Source organism: Microtus ochrogaster, chromosome 5 (assembly GCF_000317375.1).
Source record: "Microtus ochrogaster isolate Prairie Vole_2 chromosome 5, MicOch1.0, whole genome shotgun sequence".
Taxonomy (NCBI): Eukaryota; Metazoa; Chordata; class Mammalia; order Rodentia; family Cricetidae; genus Microtus; species Microtus ochrogaster.
The window spans coordinates 14441451-14454118 of record NC_022012.1 but is presented as its reverse complement, the minus strand read 5'-3'; the positions used below and the strand labels follow the sequence as shown (position 1 = coordinate 14454118).

The following is a 12668-nucleotide window of genomic DNA, read 5'->3' as shown; positions in this document are numbered from 1 at the left end:
TTCTCTCTCTCTCCTTCCTTCCTTCCTTCCTTCCTTCCTTCCTTCCTTCCTTCCTTCCTCTCTTTCTTTCTTTTTTCTTTTTCTTTCTTTCCTTCTTTATTTCTAATTAACTATTTTTTTTAAAAAACTGTATTTTCTCATTTTTCATTCCAATCCCAGTTCCCACTCCTTCCCCTCCTCCCACTTCCTCCAACTTCCCCCCAACTCCTCAGAGAGGGTATGGCTTACTGTGGGGAATTCAACAAAGTCTGCACATTGCTTTGAGGCAGGACCAAGGCCCTCTTCATCATATCTAGGCTGAGGGCAAGGTATCCCTCCAAAGAAAATGGATTCCAAAAAGTCAGTACAAGCAGTAGGGATAAATCCTGGTGCTATTTCCAGTGGCCCCACAGTCTGCCCCAGCCATAAAACTGTTACCCGCGTTAAGAGGGCCTAGTTTGGTCCCATGCTAGTTCCCTCGCTGTCCTTCCAGAGTCAGTGAGCTCCCATTAGCTCAGGTAAGCTGTTTCAATGGGCATCCCCATCATGGTCTTAATTCCTTTGCTCATATGATTGCTCTTTCCTCTCTTCAACTGGACTTTGGGAGCTCAGCCAAGTGCTCTGCTGTGGATCGCTGCATCTGCTTCCATCAGTTGCTGGATGAAGGTTCCATGATGACATTTAAGATAGTCATCAATCTGACTATAAGGCAAGGCCAGTTCAGGCACCATCTCCACAATTGCTTAGGGTCTTAGCTGGGGACATCCTTCTGGATTCCTGGGAATTTCTCTAGTGCCAGGTCTCTTACTAGCTCCATAATGGCCCCCTCAATCAAGACATCTCTCTCCTTGCTCTCCATCTCCGTCCTTCCCCCATCTTGAGCATTCCACTCTCTCAAGTTCTCCTCCCCCTCCTTCCTCCTCCCCTTCTGTCCTTCCTTCTCCCCCCACCCCTATGCTTCCAATTTTCTCAGAAAATCTTGTCTATTTCCCCTTCCCATGGAGATACATGTATGTTTCTCTTAGGGTTCTGCTTGTTACCTAGCTTCTCTTGGATCATGGACTATAGGCTCTTTATCCTGTGCTTTACATCTAATATCCACTTATAAATGAGGACTTACCATACTCATCTTTCTGGCTCTGAAATACTTCCCCCAGGATGATTTTATCTAGTTCCATCCATTTACATGTAATTTTCAAGATGACATTGTTTTTTACTGCTGAATAGTACTCTATTGTATAAATGTACCACATTTTTATTCTTTCTTTGGTTGAGGGGCACCTAGGTTGTTTCCAGTTCTTGGCTATTATTAATAATGCTGCTATGAATATAGTTGAACAAATGCCCTTATAGTATAATTGAGCATCCTTTGGGTATATGCCCAAGAGTGATATTTCTGGGTCTTGAAAGTAGGTTGGTTCCTAATTTTCTGAGAAACTGATGTACTGGTTTCCAAAGAGGCTATACAAGTTTGCATTCCCACCAGCAATGAAGCAGTATTCCCTTTACTCTGCATGCTCTCCAGCATAAGCTATCATTGGTGTTTTTAATCTTAGCCATTCTGACAGGTATCTCAGAGTTCTTTTAATTTGCATTTCTGTGATGCCTAAGGATGTTGAACATTTCCTTAAGTGTGTTTTGACCATTTGAGATTCTTCTGTTGAGAATTCTGTGTTTAGATCTGTACCCCATTTTAAAATTGTATTATTTGGTATTTTTATGTCTAGTTTCTTGAGTTCTTTATATATTTTGGAGATCAGTCCTCTATCTGATGTGAGGTTGGTGAAGATCTTTTCCCATTCAGTGGGCTGCTTTTTTGTCTTATTGAATGTGTTCTTTGCTCTACAGAAACTTCTCGGTTTCAGAAGGTCCCATTTATTTATTGCTACTCTCAGTGTCTGGTGCTATATTTAGGAAGTGGTTTCCTATGCCCATGCATTCAAAGGTACATGAGTGAGATTGGTCTGTGATTTTCTTTTCTTTTTTTAGTCTTTGTGTGGTTTCAGTGTCAGGGTAACTGTAGCCTCATAAAAAGTTTGGCAGTGTTCCTTCTCTTTCTAATATGTAGAACACTTTGAGGAGTATAGGTATTCACTCTTTTTTGAAGTTCTCATAGAATTCTGCACTGAACCCATCCAGCCATAGACTTTTTTTGGTTAGGAGGCTTTTGATGACTGCTTCTATTTCCATATGGGTTATAGGTCCATTTAAATTGTTCACCTGGTCTTGATTTAATTTTTGTACGTGGTACCTATCCAGAAAATGGACAGTTTCTTTCATATTTTTCAATTTTGTGGGATACAGAATTTTGTGGTATGACCTAATGATTCTCTGGACTTCCTTAGTGTATGTTATTTCCCAATTTTCATTTCTGATTTTGTTAATTTGAATGTTCTCTCTCTGATTTTTGATTAGTTTGGATAAGGATTTGTCTATCTCATTGATTTTCTCAAAGAACCAGCTCTTTGTTTCATTGATTCTTTGTATTTTTTTGTTTCTATTTTATGATTTCAGTCCTCAATTTTATTATTTCTTGTCTTCTACTTCTCCTGGGGAGTTTGCTTCTTTTTGTTCTAGAAGTTTCAGGTGTGCTGTTAAGTCACTTACTCAGTGCTATGAACTTTTCTCTTGGCACTGCTTTCATAGTGTCCCATAGGTTTGGGTATGTTGTGCCTTCATTTTTGTTGAATTCTAGGAAGTCTTTAATTTCTTTATTTCTTCCTTGACCCAAGGGTGGTTCTAATGAACACTGTTCAATGTGCATGAGTTTGTAGGTTTTCTGCAATTAGTGTTGTTGTTAAATTCTAACTTTAAACTGTGGTGATCAGATAAGATACAGAAGGTAATTCCTATTTTTTTTATTTATTGAGGTTTGCTTTGTTACTGAGTATGAGATTAATTTTAGAGAAGGTTCCATGAGGTGCAGAGAAGAAGATATATTATTCTGTGTTTGGGTGGAATGTTCTATAGATTCCTTTAAAATCACTTGAGTCATGACATCTGCTACTTCTGTTATTTCTCTGTTAAGTTTCTGTTTGGTTGATCTGTCCGTTGTGGAGAGTGAGGTGTTAAAATCTCCTGCTTTTAGTGTGTGGGGTTTGATGTGCAATATAAGCTTTAGTAATGTTTCTTTTATATATGTGTGTGTTCTTGTATTTGTGGCATAGATGTTCAGGTCAGGATTGAGACTTCATCTTGATGGATTGTTCCTGAGATGAGTATAAAGTGTCCTTCTCCATCTCTTCTGATTGATTTTAGTTTGAAGTCTATTTTGTTAGATATTAATATAACTACACCTGTTTGTTTGTGAGAGCTCTTTGATTGGAAAATCTTTTCCCACCCTTTACTCTGAGGTAATGTCTGTCTTTGAGGTTGAGGTGAGTTTCTTGTATACAGCAGAAGGATGTTAGCCTGTGTCTCTTTTTTTCTTATTTATTAAAAATTTCCACCTCCTCCCATTTCCTTCCCACTCCCCCAGTCCTCTTCCCCCTCCCTCTACAGTCCTAAGAGCAGTCAGGGTTTCCTGCCTTGTGGGAAGTCCAAGGTCCTCCCCGCTCCATCCAGGTCTAGGAAGGTGAGCATCCAAACAGGCTAGGCTCCCACAAAGGCAGTGCATGCAGTAGGATCAAAACCCAGTGCCGTTGTCCTTGGCTTCTCAGTCAGCCCTCATTGTCAGCCACATTCAGAGAGTCCAATTTGATCACATGCTCTATCAGTCCCAGTCCAGCTGGCCTTGGTGAGCTCCCATTAGATCAGTCCCACTGTCTCAGTGGGTGGACGCACCCCTTGTGGTCCTGACTTCCTTTCTCATGTTCTCCCTCCTTCTGCTCATTTGGATCTTGGGAGCTGAGTTCAGTCAGTGCTCCAATGCGGATCTCTGTCTCTATCTCCATCCATTGCCAGATGAAGGTTCTATGGTCATATGCAAGATATTCATCAGTGTGGCTATAGGATAAGGCCAGTTCAGGTACCCTCCCCTCTGCTGCCCACGGAACTAGTTGGGGAAATCCTTGGACACCTGGGAACCCCTCTAGAGCCAAGACTCTAGCCAACCCTAAAATGGCTCCCTTGGTTAGGATAACTTCTTCCTTGCTCCCATATCCACCCTTCCTCCATCTCAATTATCCCATTCCCCCAAGCTCTCCCCAATCCTCCCCTTCTCCCTTCTCTCTCCCTATCTTCCCTTCCCCCAATTCACCTCCATCCCCCTGCTTCCAACGTTTGCCTGGCGATATTGTCAACTTCCAACATCCAGGAGGATAACTATATGTTTTTCTTTGGGTTTACCTTCTTATTTAGCTTCTCTAGGATCATGAACTATAGGCTCAATGTCCTTTGTTTATGGCTAGAATCCGCTTATGAGTGAGTACATACCATATTCCTTTTTTTGGGTCTGGGTTATCTCACTCAGGATAGTGTTTTCTATTTCCATCCATTTGCATGCAAAGTTCAAGATGTCATTGTTTTTTACTGCCGAGTAGTACTCTAATATGTATATATTCCACACTTTCTTCATCAATTCTTCCGTTGAAGGGCATCTAGGTTGTTTCCAGGTTCTGGCTATTACAAACAATGCTACCATGAACATAGTTGAACATATACTTTTGTTGTATGATTGGGCATCTCTTGGGTATATTCCCAAGAGTGGTATTGCTGGATCCTGAGGTAGGTTGACTCCCAGTTTCCAGAGAAACCACCACACTGGTTTCCAAAGTGGTTGCACAAGTTTGCATTCCCACCAATAATGGACAAGTGTTCCCCTTACTCCACAACCTCTCCAGCATAGGCTATCATTGGTGTTTTTGATTTTAGCCATTCTGACAGGTGTAAGATGGTATCTCAAAGTTGTTTTGATTTGCATTTCCCTGATTGCTAAGGAGGTTGAGCATGACCTTAAGTGTCTTTTGACCATTTGAACTTCTGTTGAGAATTCTCTGTTCAGTTCAGTACCCCATTTTTTTAATTGGGTTAATTAGAATTTTAATGTCTAGTTTCTTGAGTTCTTTATATATTTTGGAGATCAGACCTTTGTCTGATGTGGGGTTGGTGAAGATCTTCTCCCATTCAGTAGGTTGCCTTTTTGTCTTAATGATAGTGTCCTTTGCATTACAGAAGCGTCTCAGTTTTAGGAGGTCCCATTTATCCATTGTTGCTCTTATTGTCTGTGCTACTGGGGTTATATGTAGGAATTGGTCTCCTGTGCCCATGTGTTGCAGACTACTTCCCACTTTCTCTTCTATCAGGTTTAGCGTGGTCAGATTAATATTGAGGTCTTTACTCCATTTGGACTTGAGCCCACTGCAACAGGAAGCTTCTCTGGCAAGGCTGAGAGCAGCATCAATATATGGGTATAAACATTTAGAAGGTGACTTAGGGTTCTATTGCTGTGAAGAGACACATCACTATAGCAATTCTTATAAAGAAAAACATTTAATTGGGGCTGGCTTACAGTTCGGAGATTCAGTCCATGCCAGACATGGTGCTGGAGTAGCTGAGGGTTCTACATCTTGATCCCCAGGCAGCTGGAAAAAAAACTGCTTCACTGGACCTGGCTTGAGTTTCTGAAACCTCAAAGCCCACCCTCTAGGGAAGTACTTCCTACAAGGCCACACCCACTCCAACAAGGCTCCACCCCCTAATAGTGCCATTTTTATTCAAACCACCATATAAGACAAATTAACAACCGGGCTATTTAGCAAAATCATAATAGTAGGAACCCCTAGAGCCTATAGGGTGTCTTAATTTTTCTCAGTCTGACCAGAGGACAAAAAAGGCAGACCTCCTTTCCAGGCCTTCCTCTCATATCCCTTTTCCTCTCATTTCAGCTTTCTAGTCTGCCTAGATTAGGACTCTAGGAACACAGGCAGTCACTAGAAGAGTACTGTGACAGGAGAGACCGGAAGAAGCTACACCGGTATTAACATATAAAAGAAACCAGTTGGCAGAAAAAGACTTCCTTACTGGGTCTTACATAACAAATAGAGTATGCTCAAAAGAAGACCTCACATACTTATAGGAGGAGGTGTTATGGTTTTGGTCCCTTTAAGAGACAAGCCACACCCATTCCCCTCCCCATCCGCTGAGGCAGGCTGATCTTCAGCTTCCCGCCTGAGCTCGTTCTCTTTTCTATCTTCCTCTCGGAGAGGCAGCTTCACTTCTCCCTCTCTCCCCACTTCTCTGCTTCCCCCCTTCTCTGTCTCTTTCTCCTCTTCTCTCTCTCTCTCCCTCTCTCTCTGTCCCCCCTTCACTCCTCCTCCTCCATAACCCCCTGAATAAACATTCAACCTCACCCTGCATGTCGTGTCTATCCATGTTTCTGTCTTCTGCCCACCCGCCATGTGTCTCCCTGCCTGGAACCAGCCATTGCTCGGGGACCAGCAGTCGTCTCTGCCTGGGGCCCACTGCCTGCTGCCACATGGCCTGCCACCACCGCTCAGGCCACCGCTCTGGGACCGGCAGCCATTTCTGCCTGGGACTGGCTGCTCCCAGAGCCCACTGTCTGCCACCACATGGCCCGCTGTCACCATTTGGGACCTACAGCATTTCTGCTGCCTACTGCCACCAGGGATCTTGCAGCATTTTTAAAAAGAATAACAGGAGGCACTTTGCGTTTTTGAAATAAATGGACTTTACTTCTAACCAAGTGTTCCTCGTCTAGTGCTGTGACTGGAGACACAAGTTCCTGGATACTTAAATGAGTACACTGGGACTGAAACTCAGCGTCTAAGAAGAGCAACTCCTGGCGGCCTGAGCGCTCTGACAGGTCCAGTGTCAGGCATCCTCTCTCGGCCTGCCCGTCGCCTAAACAAGGCTCGTGAGCCTGGTTCTGCAGCTGAGACTCTAAAGACTGATTTCCCTGCCCGAAGGGGCGTAAACTCGGTCTCCGGGTAAACTGAGGCACCTGCAGCCTGAGACTGGGGTCGAAAGCGGAAGTGACATTAGCAGCCCTCCGCGGTCTGGGTCCGCGGAGTTCCGTCTCAGTGGCGTCAACCTGGGTGAGACCTTGGTGATGCCAAGAAAAAAAAAAGACGTCTTCCGAACCGCCTGAGCAGGAGCCGGAATCGCTCCTCCGGCCTGGAGCCGGAAGCGGAAGCGCTGTCGGTGTTGCCTTCCATCTCTTCCGGCGGGAGCTTCGGGAGTTGAAGTTCCGTTGCTCCGCAAAGGTGGTGCCCGGTAGGCGGCCAGGGAGAGGCGGGCTTGGCCCACGGCGGCGGTGCTTCCTCGGCCTCTGCGGCTCCGCGAGCGCCACCCGTATCTCCGCCGCGCGGCTGGTTCCGTCCTGCGTCCTCAGGAATTGGCGGGTCCGGCGCCGTCAGGTGAGTGCGAGGTGAGAGCTGTTGAGAGCGTTGGCACCCTGTATATTTACAGACAAATGTATCTTCAGAAATTCGGCGTCCTCTTCGCACGCCCCTTATTTGTCTCCAACGCTCACTTACATTTGGGTAAGAAGCCGCTTTCTTAGTTGTCTGTGTGTACTGAAAGCAGCAAAACAGTATTCAGTCATTCTGTCCACCTGAACTTCTTAGGCCCTGCCCACAGGAGTCAAAGGGTGGAGACTGTTGAAGTACTGGGATTGGTTTGTTTCTGAAGAAAAAAAAAGTGTGTGTGTGTGTGTCAGTGTGTCAGTGAGTGAGCTGTGTTGATGCAAAACAACAACACCCGAAAAAACCCTCTCACCTCAAAGGTAGTAAGAGCTGATTCTGAATCAAATAATGACCATGTCCCGAGAACATTTGTTGCCCCAAATAACATGTTCTAATGTAGAAGTGGTTCCATGATTTGTTTTTCTTTTCATTTATTTTTTTCTGCCAGTCAGGCTACACAGCAAGAGTGACACTGTAATCCCAAAGTAGATCAGGTTGGCCCGGAACAGAGTTTGGCCTGTCTTCTTCTGAGTGCTAGGATTAAAAGCATAGGCGACTGCACCTGGCAATGTGAACTTTTTGTAGTTCTAGACCAAAAGTCATAAGTCAAGGCAATGTGAAAACCTTGGTGGAAACACCAGGTAAAAAATGGGTTATAGCCAGGCCATAATAGGTTGTTACCCTTTGGACTGGTGGAAGCTAGTGTTCTGCTAAGAATACAGACCAAAGGTTGTACCTGACATTTGAAATGATGTTACATCAGATACAGAGGTAGCATTAGATGGATTTTAAGGAGACTAAACATAGTCCCAGATGACTTTTGCTCTAGATCTGCAGCACTCATTGAGTTCTAATTAGCCTTATAGAACCTCTGATATAAATGTGGCCTTTTTTTTTAAACTTCAGATTTCATCTGTTTCAAAGGAAATAGTTTTAAAATTGCCGGCTTGGTAATTGAACTTTAAGTGTCTAGTAATGCATCATAAAGTAAGGAAATTAGGGACCGAGGAGATGGGTCAGTGGTTAAAGGCTCTTGCTGCTCTTACAGAGGACTCAGGTTCTATTGCCAGCACCCATATGGAAGCTCACAACTGTTAATAACTCCAGTCATAGGTGATCTAACCCCCTCTTCTGACCTCTTTGGGTACCAGGCACATTCATAGTACACAGACATACATGCAACCAAAACACATAAAACACATGAATCTAAAAAATAATAAAGATATTAAAATGTCATTAATGTGTGGTCTTTATGGAAAAAGATTTTCCATATTGTTCAAAAATATGCTTTTGGTTGTTCTTGGTTCTAAGACACCATCAAAGGTAGTTTTGTCTCCCTAAGATTTATTTTATTATTTATTTATATGCTTTTGTCTGTGTGCTTATATGTGCAAGTGAATGTGGTACCTGAAGAAGCCAGAAGAGGGATCCCCTGGAACTGGAGTTAGTTAGTTGTAATCCTGCTTCTTTGAAAGAGCCATCTCTCTCGTTCCCTTTGGAGGTTTATAGTATTGAAAGTGATTATGTCCTTAAGGCTCTCTGTGTTTAGAGCAATGGTTATAGTTATTCTGTTGTGTTGATTTGAAACACTTCCTCATTCTTTCGGAAAGTTGTGTACTGTGATATTATGTTTCTTTATTTTGTAGTGCAAAGGTTTGAATTCATAGCCTTGTACATGTGAGGCAACTCCTGTACCACTGATGTACATCCCTCTGGACACATTTAAATGTTTTGTTCACTTCTTTTTCTTTTTTCTTTTCTTTTCTTTTTTTTCGAGACAGGGTTTCTCTGTGGCTTTGGTGCCAGTCCTGGAACTAGCTCTTGTAGACCAGGCTGGCCTCGAACTCCCAGAGATCTGCCTGCCTCTGCCTCCCGAGTGCTGGGATTAAAGGCATGCTCCACCACCGGAGTAGTTGGTTATGGCAAAGTAACACAATCCAGCCTATAGCCATTCTTAGAAAGCTTGTAACAATGGGAAAAGCTTAATATTAACCAAGGAAATAAATATGCAACTGCAAATTGATGAGTACTCATAAGGGCAATGTTTTTCCTGTCTTTGTATGCAAATAGGCCAAATGAATAAAAGAATGATAATTTAAATCAAAATACTAGATGTTGGAGTTAGTCATACTGAGAGGGAAGGGAGTGGAAGACAGTGATCCCATCTTACTCCCAAAATATTATTAGGTATTGGGGCTGTCTATTTTAGTGTGTCATCTGAGTCTCTTTGGAGAGGGTTGTTATTGTTAGACCAGGATTGTTGGAGGGAACATGAAAATAAAAGAGGAGACCAACTTCAATAGAAGCACATTGCTATTGTCCTTTACTGCAGAAATGGAGACTGTAGTCAAGGTGCAGGGGACTTGGGGTTTTGGAGGGCAGAGAAAAGATGGAAATTTTATCTGTATGTTGTTCTTTGTAGTCTCAGAGCCAAGACATGCCTGCAGATTTTTTTTTCATATGTTGTCATGTTTCTCTTGGCTCCTGACTGCAGATGTTCTTATCAGTGTTGGCTGTCTTTTCAGACATGTTTTCTTGTTAGTATGCAGAGTTCAGTTTCTCAGGCCCCCTGAGACCCTTTACTTTAGGTCATTAATTCTTTAGTGTATTATTATGCTGTGTTCCTGAAGAAGGTGGGTCTCACTGAGCTCTTGCTTGCAATAATAATGCTTGATTACAGATCTGTTAGATAGCTTGGAAAATGTGTATTATTTCCCTTTGGAGGTAGAAGCAAACTCCAGCTGAGAGACTGTTGAAATAAGCATAGAACATGTTGGGAGAGCACTGCACAATTGATTGGAGTCCAGTAATTGCTAGGTGTTGAATGGATGGAATCAGTAATTTCTTCAAGAGTATTGCTTCTGGGGGGCTAGGTGGTGGTACCATCAAGTTAAAGTTATAGGAAGCCATTAATAGATTCTCTTTATGTTTGGATTTTAGCAAACAAAGCTGGCCAAAGATGGAGAAATAATAGAGATAATCACCCTCCTAGAATGGTTTCTCGTATAAAATTTAATCCTGGAGTCCCTATTTTAGCATATTTTCTGTTAGATGTTTTAACTAGGGATCTGTGCTGCCATTTTACCAAGCCAGGAAGTGGGAATGTCTTTGATTTTATTTTATGTCCAATATGGAATGTTTTTCTATAATGCAGGCTATGACTGTGGGAAATCGAAGCAAGGATAGAGTTCAAGTAAAACATGTCTGTTGTTTTCTTCTGTGTTTATTCATTTGCTTGAGACTTTTGGGGTATATTTAATTTTAGTGGACTTCCCAGGCATGCTATAATCTGAAAACGAGATTGACTGAACTCATACATCTTTGTTAAGTGGTGTATTTTAGCAAGAGTTAAAATTTAAACACATCCCTGTTCCCTTGGTTTAAAACCACAAAGTAACCTGAGTCAAGTGGCAATGTATAAGACCTGACACATAAAAGTACCATGCTAAAACTCACTAGCTTTAAATTATTATCAAATGAAGAACTTGAAATTGAGAACAGTGTTGTTCTTCTTGGTGTTGATTGTGTCCTTCTAGATTGGGAGCTTAAGCTTAAGTGTTTAGGTGTTTAGGTAAATACCAAGGAGAAAGGAAAGAGTTGTTGGTACCTAAAGACCTAGAGATACAAGTAATTTTATTTATTTTATTATTTATTTATTACTTAGTAACTGATTTTATTTGCTAGTTTTTTCTTTATACATAGAAATTATGCATTTTGGTGTATGATGTAGTATTTTAGAACCATTTTGTTCAATATATAATGACCAGATGAGGGTAATTAGCTTACGTACAACTTCAGACATTTTTGTGTTAGGGACATTGAAAACCCTTTTTATATTAGCTGTCTTTTTTGAAAGTATTTTATTTTTTTTTATGTGAGTGTTTTGCCTGTAGTTGTACCATTTATATGCAGGTGCCCAAGTCAGAAGAGTAGTTGTGAGCCCACATATGAATTCTGAGACCTAAACCTCAGTATAGAATGAACAATAAAAACCCAGAGACAGATATTGAGGTTCAGCCTGAAGATCAGAAAAGCAAAACAATTAGCCACTGGCTCTTAATCTCTTTCTCAGTCTGAAATGGATGATGCTGTCTCCATGAATCTTCAAACTGAGACTGAGCATGAGATCTGTCTCCTCCTGTTTCATATTCCTCTCTAGTGCTGGGATTAAAGTATGCTCCACCACTGCCTGTGCTATATGGTTGACTAGTGTGGCTGCTTTGCATTCTGATCTTCAGGCAAGCTTTATTTATTAAAAAACAAATACTATGCCACTATATATTCCCTTTTTTCTCTAAAATAAAAAGAAAGCTATAGTTAATTTGGGAAAATTATATACAATAAGTACAATCAATATATATATATATATATAATATACAGGCAGTAAATATATCAACAATGTCTATTTGCATTTGACAAATTTAGAGAAAATTCTCCATATCTATCCTATTTTGCTGAGTCCAAAGTCTTGTACCTAATTTGCTTTCTATCATGACTTGTGTAACCATCTAAAACTGTCTTTTGATATCTCTCAACCTTACACACTTTACACCTCTTTAGTGAGTTTCTTTTCTGCATATGATAAAGATGGGAAACTTTCACTATCTAGTCTTCAACTACCTCAGAGACCTGAGAAGGAAATGATATTAACCGAGTAAGCAGGAAGTACAAGCAACTTCCAAAAAGTGTGAGAAATGACAGAAACAACTGGTTTCCTGGACAGTCATCCAGAGTTCTTCTGTAATGTTGGGGTATCCATCCTCAGTCTAAAGGCCTCGAATATTAGGCAGACTTTTCTATGAACCAGGATTTTTTTTTTTTTTTTAACAAAATCATATCCGGGCACATCTTGGCAGAAGTGCCTTTGGAGACCTTTATTTTTGTTGTTGTTACACCCGTGTTACGATATGAATGGGAAAGGAAGACCATTGAATTATTCTGGAAAGAGGATTAAACATGTTGAAGAGAACCCCTAGTAGCGTGGGCTAAAACACAGAGAGGAAGTTGGAAGAACAGTCTGCAGATTAGAGCAATGTAGCCAGGCATGAAAGCAAAGCACAGGATACAGCAATCTTGGAAAGAAACGTAATCAGCCAATGCAAAGTGCGAGAGTGAGAATTAGCTTTCCACTCCAGGTACAGTGGAAGAGTGTTGTCGGGCAGGGTGGGGTCCCCCTCTGAGCTGCCCTCGAACAGTAATTCATCATTGCTTATTCTGAATTCAATCATGCTATCCTACAGACACAGGTGATTCAAGCTAGCGCTTCATCTGGAGAATTCAATGAAGTTCCGCCACACAAAGATTTAATAAAGTCAGGAGAAACCA

General features: G+C 41.7%; 1 protein-coding gene across 3 annotated transcripts in view; it reads left to right on the top strand.

The window, feature by feature from the left end:
* The first annotated feature begins 7154 nt into the window (after positions 1-7154).
* Positions 7155-12668, top strand: part of LOC101988597 (zinc finger protein 883-like) — a 24489-nt gene continuing 18975 nt past the window's right edge. For all 3 annotated transcript variants that reach the window (XM_026779329.1, XM_026779330.1, XM_026779327.1), the window contains exon 1: positions 7155-7295. The gene's annotated coding sequence lies outside the window, so the exon portion shown is untranslated. The remainder of the gene's footprint in view (positions 7296-12668) is intronic.